Source organism: Balaenoptera physalus, assembly GCF_965194825.1.
Source record: "Balaenoptera physalus genome assembly, chromosome: 16".
NCBI classification, from domain to species: Eukaryota; Metazoa; Chordata; class Mammalia; order Artiodactyla; family Balaenopteridae; genus Balaenoptera; species Balaenoptera physalus.
The window spans coordinates 27,909,584-27,915,908 of NC_138898.1; positions in this window are offsets into that span (position 1 = coordinate 27,909,584).

Here is a 6,325-nt window from a genome sequence, read left to right on the forward strand (position 1 = left end):
TCTCCTGACCAATCACCAGCAACGGAAATGCAGTTATCTTAATTAATCATACCAGTTCTCCAGCTATAGGTGGGAGCAGCCTCCCTGAGGCTCATGCTACATGTGGGGGGTTGGGAGGGTGGGGTAGTGATAAATGAACAAAATCAAACTCTGAGACGGAGGAGGTAGTGGGAGAAAGCACGAGGAAGAGAACTGTGGTAGCTTGGCCAATAGCCTGCTAACTGCAGACAGGTGACGGAAGCTATCCTAGATCGTCCAGCCACCAGTTGACCCCCCAGCTGACTACAAATTCAAAGTTCAGTCAGGCTGACCCAGACCAGAAGAATTCCCCAACTGACCCACAGGATCATGGGCTAAATAAAATGATGATTGTTTTAAGCCATTAAGTTTTAGGGTGTTTTGTTACACAGCAAATGCTAACTAATATAGACAGGGACAAGTCAGCCTCCTCTGTGTGCACCCAGCATCACCCAGAATAGGGCCCAGCTCTGTCTAGGGTCTCACGGAGCAGTCCCCAACTTTCACCCTTCCCCCAAACCCTCCAATAGACCCTGCCCCAGCTCCCTCACAAGCTGTGTTCTCCCTGGTGCCTGTGGAACAAGGGCAAGGGGGGACAGCTTATATAAAATGGGGGCTGCCAAGTGGCAGGTCTTTACATTACACAGAGAGACTCATCTATGCCTCACGACAACCCTATGAGGCAGATGCTCTTGTCATTTCACAGATAAGAAAAATGAGGTTTATTATTTATTTATTTATTTATTTATTTTGGCCACACCACGTGGCTTGTGGGATCTTAGTTCCCCGACCAGGGATTGAACCCAGGCCCATGGCAGTGAAAGCGTGGAGTCCTGACCACTGGACAGCCAGGGAATTCCTGAAAAATGAGGTTTAGAGAGAGCAAAATATTCATCCAAAACCACAACAGAGAGAACAACTCACCTGGTTTTGCCTTGAAGCAGGAACTTTTGCCAAGGCCACTCTGAGGCAGGCACAAGAAAACTGTCACATAAAAATGCAAATCAAAAAAAAAAAATAAAATGCAAATCCACTCTCACCAAGCATACAATGCACATAACCACACCCCTGACTGCAATTAGTGGAGACTTTCATGTTCTATTTGTATTCACTGAATGATCACTGTATAAGAGTTTTACAATATCAAAGGTAATACATATATATTACTTTATATATTACAGGGAGAGAGGGACTGTTAGAAATTTAATTGGGGATTTTATATGCAATTGGGAGCTAAACACAAAATATCACACTGTGGCCTGCCCAATTATTCATTCACCTAGCAATTCAACAACTATTCCTAACGCCAACCAACGGTAGAGCAGGTCCCATGCAAGACGGATGCAACGTGGTCCCTGCCCTCATGGACTTCAGTCTAACAGAGGAGACAGATGTTAAACAGATAACCACACAAATGAAGAAATTAATTATACCTGTGGTATGTTCTTTGTGGCAAAGACAAGCGTCACCAATAAGTCCCATGCTCCCCTACATGCCCTAGCCTCTCTTACAGTCACAGGACTAGTTCTGACCAATGGTGTGTGTGTAGAAGTGACATAGGGGTGGTCACTTCTGGGCTAAAGCAATTGAAAGCTGATGGGCTTCAATCCCTGTCTTTCCCTTCCACAGCTACCTTGAGGCCATGCGTTCCCTTAGCTACAAGATAGAGGAGGACCACCAGATCCACACTGGATTTTACTGAGCAAGGAATGAAGCTTCCTATGTTAAGTCTTTGCAATTTGGAGTTTGTCTGTTGGGCAGTTAGTGTTAATTACCATGACTAAGAAAAACTTGCCACAAGAGAAGGAAGGAAAATTCTCTTCCCCAGTAACTAGGCTGTATCAGTCTTTGCTGCATTACAAACCCCCAAACATAGTGGTTCGTGATTGTCTGTGTCAGCAATTCGGGCTGGGCTCAGCTGGTCACTCATGCGGCTGCAGGCAAAGGGCGGCCCACCAGGACAGCTCAGCTTCACTCACTTGTCTGTCGATCGGCAGGCTCCAGGGAGCCTTGGCTAGGATGGTTCATCTCGGCTCTACGTGGTCTCAGCCTCCAACAGGCTCAGCGCTGGCTCCTTCATGTGGTGGTCTTGGGGTTTCAAAAAGCAACAAGGAAGAACAAATCCCAGTGCCCAAGCTGTGCTTCTGTCACATCAGCGTGTCCCACAGACAGATCCAGGAGGTGGGGAAATTAATTCTCCCTCTCAGTGGGAGGACCTGAATATAATATGTGGCCTTTTTTTTTTTCTTCAATATACAACATGAGGTATACTTGATCAAGTAAGTTGACTACAGTGTACCTAAAACTGAACCTGCAGGTAGTAGATCCCTGGGCCAATTGCTTGGTGTCTCTGGGCCTCAGCCTGTTCCCCTCCTTTTGTGTGGCTAAGCCCTGCCCCTCCCTTGAGGCTGGACCTGGAGACTCTTCAGAGCGGGCATGCCCTCCCCTGCACACTGAAGCCCGCAGAACAGGTTTCTCAGAGGTGGACAGTCAGTCCCCTAGGGTGCTTGTTTAAAATGCAGATCCCTGGACCCTGCCCAGATCTAGTGAGTTAGAACACTTGGGGTTCTGCATCTTAACAATCAATCACCCTGGGTGATGCATCCGAGTTGGAGAACCTCTGTGTTTGGAGAAATCCTGCCTCCTTGGGGACTCAGAGAGCTCATGTTAGCTCCTCTCTGGGTTGTTTGCAAATGGGTGTAAAGTGGGCATAAATTCTACCTGCCTGTGATGCTAGGATGGGCTCACAGATGTGGGGGGCTTTATCAGGTCAAAATCTCAGCCATCACCTAAGTTGTACCAGCATCCTGGGGAGAGACATGTAGCCCTCTTTCCCTCCTTGTTCTCTCTCCCCTCACCTGGCTTTGTGGCTCTGCATAGCACTTAGCACCACCTGGCAGGACATTCTCTATCATTTGTTTGTGTGAGTTTCATAAGTCCAAGGATATGCTTTGTTTACAACTGTCTCCCTGGCTCCAAGGAAAGTGTCTGGCACACAGAGCTGCTCAATAAATGTTTGTAAATGAAAGTTGTTGCTGTGTAGATCCTACACGCCTAGAGCAGAGCCAGGACACTTATTAGGGATGGTTAATATTTACGGGCACATGCTACACGCCAGGCATGGTTCTAAGTACTTTATATGCACTCTCTCATTTGATACGTGATAGCCAGATGGCCCTCAATGATCTGCAACACCTGGTATCCATGCCCTTGTATAGTTCCCTCCTACCCTGAGCTGGGCTGACAGTGCAACTAATAGGAAACTGTGAAAATAAACGAGTATGACTTTAAGTATAGGCCATAAAATATATTATGGCTTCTGCCTTGTTCTTCTGGATCATCTGTTCTGGGAAAAGCCAGCTGCCATGTTGCTAGGACACTCAAGTACCCTATGGAGAGATACATGTGGTAAGGAACTTACACATTCTGCAAATAACCAGCACCAACCAGGCCTAGGAGTGGGCTTTCTTGAAAGTCAATCCTCCAGCCTCAGTCAGGCCTTCAGATAACTGAAGCCCCAGGCAACATCTTAACTACAACCTCTGAGAGACCTTGAGCCAAAAACTAGCTAAGAAACTGTTCCTGAATTCCTAACCCATAGAAACTCTGTGAGATCTACATGTTTATTATTGTTTTAAGATGCTAAGTTTTGGGGTAATTTGCTATGTATCAATAACCAATAACTGATACAGATCCTAAAAACAGCCCTATGAGGGAGGGACAATGATGATCACCATTGTACAGAGGGAGAAACTGAGGCCCAGAGAGGGGAAATCTTTTGTCCAGGGCCACACAGATAGTGTAACTATGGGACTGAACCCAGGTTTGAATGACTACAGAGTCTATCCACTGGGATGAAAAATGTCCAAAGTGAATGCCAGCTCTGCCCTTGAAGGACCAAGGCTAAAACCAGAACACATGAAAGAACGTATCTGCCTCCAGTACAAATTTGTGCTGGTGACTTCAGGGCTCAGGTGAATGTGACCATTATAAACCGGCAGGCTCAGAAGAAGAAAACAAGGCAATAGGAGTGAAAACCAGCAGAAACAGACACTCAGAGTTCAGATAGCAATACTATCAGATAGACATTATAAAACAGAAACGTTTAATGTGCTTAAATAAATATATAACAAGTTTGAAACTATGGCCAAAGTATAGGAAACTATATCAAGTAACAAAGTGGATTTGAAAACCTAAAAGAACTTCTAAAATAAAAAATACAATAACCAAAATAAAAAATTCAACAGATGGGTTAAACCACAGATTAGATGTGGCTAAAGAGGGAACTAGTGAGATAGAAAGCTGACATTAATCACAGAGTCAAGAGACTCCATAAATTTTTACACACAGACACATCATAGTGAAAATGTGAAAACACCAAAGACAAAGAAAAAAATCTTAAAAGCAGTCAGAGGGAAAAATCCAGAGAGATTACTTTCAAAAGAACAACAGTACAACATGGATGAACGTCAAAAACATTATGCTAAATGGAAGAAATCAATCACAAGGAACCACATATTGTAAGACTAAATTTATATAAAGTGTCCAGAATAGGAAAATCTATAGAGACCGAAAGTAGACTAGTGCAGAGGGGGTTAGAGAGTAGGAGATAGAGAGTGTCTGCTATGGGTACAGGGTTTCTTTGGGGGTGGTAAAAATGTTCTAAAATTAGGTACTTCCTTGGTGGTCCCGTGGTTAAGAATCTGCTTTCCAATGCAGAGGATGTGGGTTCAATCCTTGGTCGGGGAATTAAGATCCCACGTGCCGCAGGGCAACTAAGCCCACGCACTCTAGAGCCCGTGCGCCACAACTAGAGAGCCCATGTGCCAAAACTACTGAGCCTGGATGCCACAACTAGAGAGCCCATGTGCCGCAACAAACAGCCCGTGCACCACAACGAAAGATCCCGCATGCTGCAAGAAAGATCCCGCATGCCGCGACTAAGACCCAATGCAGCCAAATAAATAAAAATAAATATTAAAAAAAATGTTCTAAAATTAGATCATGGTGATAGTTGCACAGCTCTGTACTAAAAACTATTAAATTGTACACTTTAAATGGGTGGATCTTATAGTATATAAATTATTTCTCAATAAAGCTATTTAAAGAAAGAACAGCAGTTAGATTGACAGGTGAAGATGTTTTAACAGCAACAATGGAAGCCAGAAGACAATGGAATGCTGTCTTCAAGGTGCTAAATGCCAGCTAAAATTCTATACCCAGCAAAAACGTCTCTCAAGAGTGAGGTCTAAATAAAGATTTTTCAAACAAAAACCAAGAAAGTTTGTCATGAGAAGACTCACCCTACAGGGACTTCTAAAACAACAGTTCTCAAACTTGGCTTCTCATTACACTCACCAAAGAGCATTAAAAACTCCTGATGCCTGGACCCACCCCAGATATTCTGAATCAATTGATCTGAGATGTGACCTGGGCATAGGATTTTTAAAAGTTCCCCAGGTGATTCAAACATACAGCTCAGGCTGAGAACCTCTGTCTTATGGGATATATTTCAGGCAAAAAGAAATTGATCCCAGATGAAAGTCTGAGATTCCTTCATTCATTTAACGTAATCCATGGGCAACTATTATGTGTTGGAAACTGTTCTAGACACCAGGAACACAGCAATGAGCAAAACACACAAAAGTCCCCACCCTCTAGAAGAGGGAAACAGCCAAAAGATAACCAAGATAAAGAAGTAAAATATGCTGTTAGATAGTAATACATGCTTTGGGAAAAAATGAAACCAGGAAGAATATAAAATGCTAGATTTAGCTGTGTGTGTGTGTGAAATTTCAGATAGAGTGGACAAGGAAGACTTTTGGCTAAAGACCAAAATAAAGGGCAAGAGCAATCCATGAAATATTTGGGCTATGGCAAGTGCAAAGGCCCTGAGGTGGGAGTGTGTCTGCCTTGTTCCAGGATCTGGAGGCCAATGGGTCTTGAGTGGAGTGAGCCAAGAGGATAGTAGTCAGAGAAGGAGCGGCGGCAGTTGCAGGCCTTGGGAGGACCTCGGTTTTCACTTTGAGTGAGATGGGAGCTATTGGGAGTGTTTTGAGGAGTGGCATGGCTTGATTCTAACAGGGCCCTCTGGCAGCTGGGTGGAAAAGGGATTGTAGTGACCAAAAGGGGAAGCAAGGAGCCCAATGAGGAGGCCGGTGCAGTACGCCGGAGGAGAAAGGATGGAGGTGGACTGGGATGGGGGGTGGAGGAGGTGAGAGGTGACAGATTCTGGAAATATCGTGCAGGCCGAGCCCATAGGATCTGTTGATCTATGGGATGAGGGGTGGGAGAAAAGTTCAGGGGT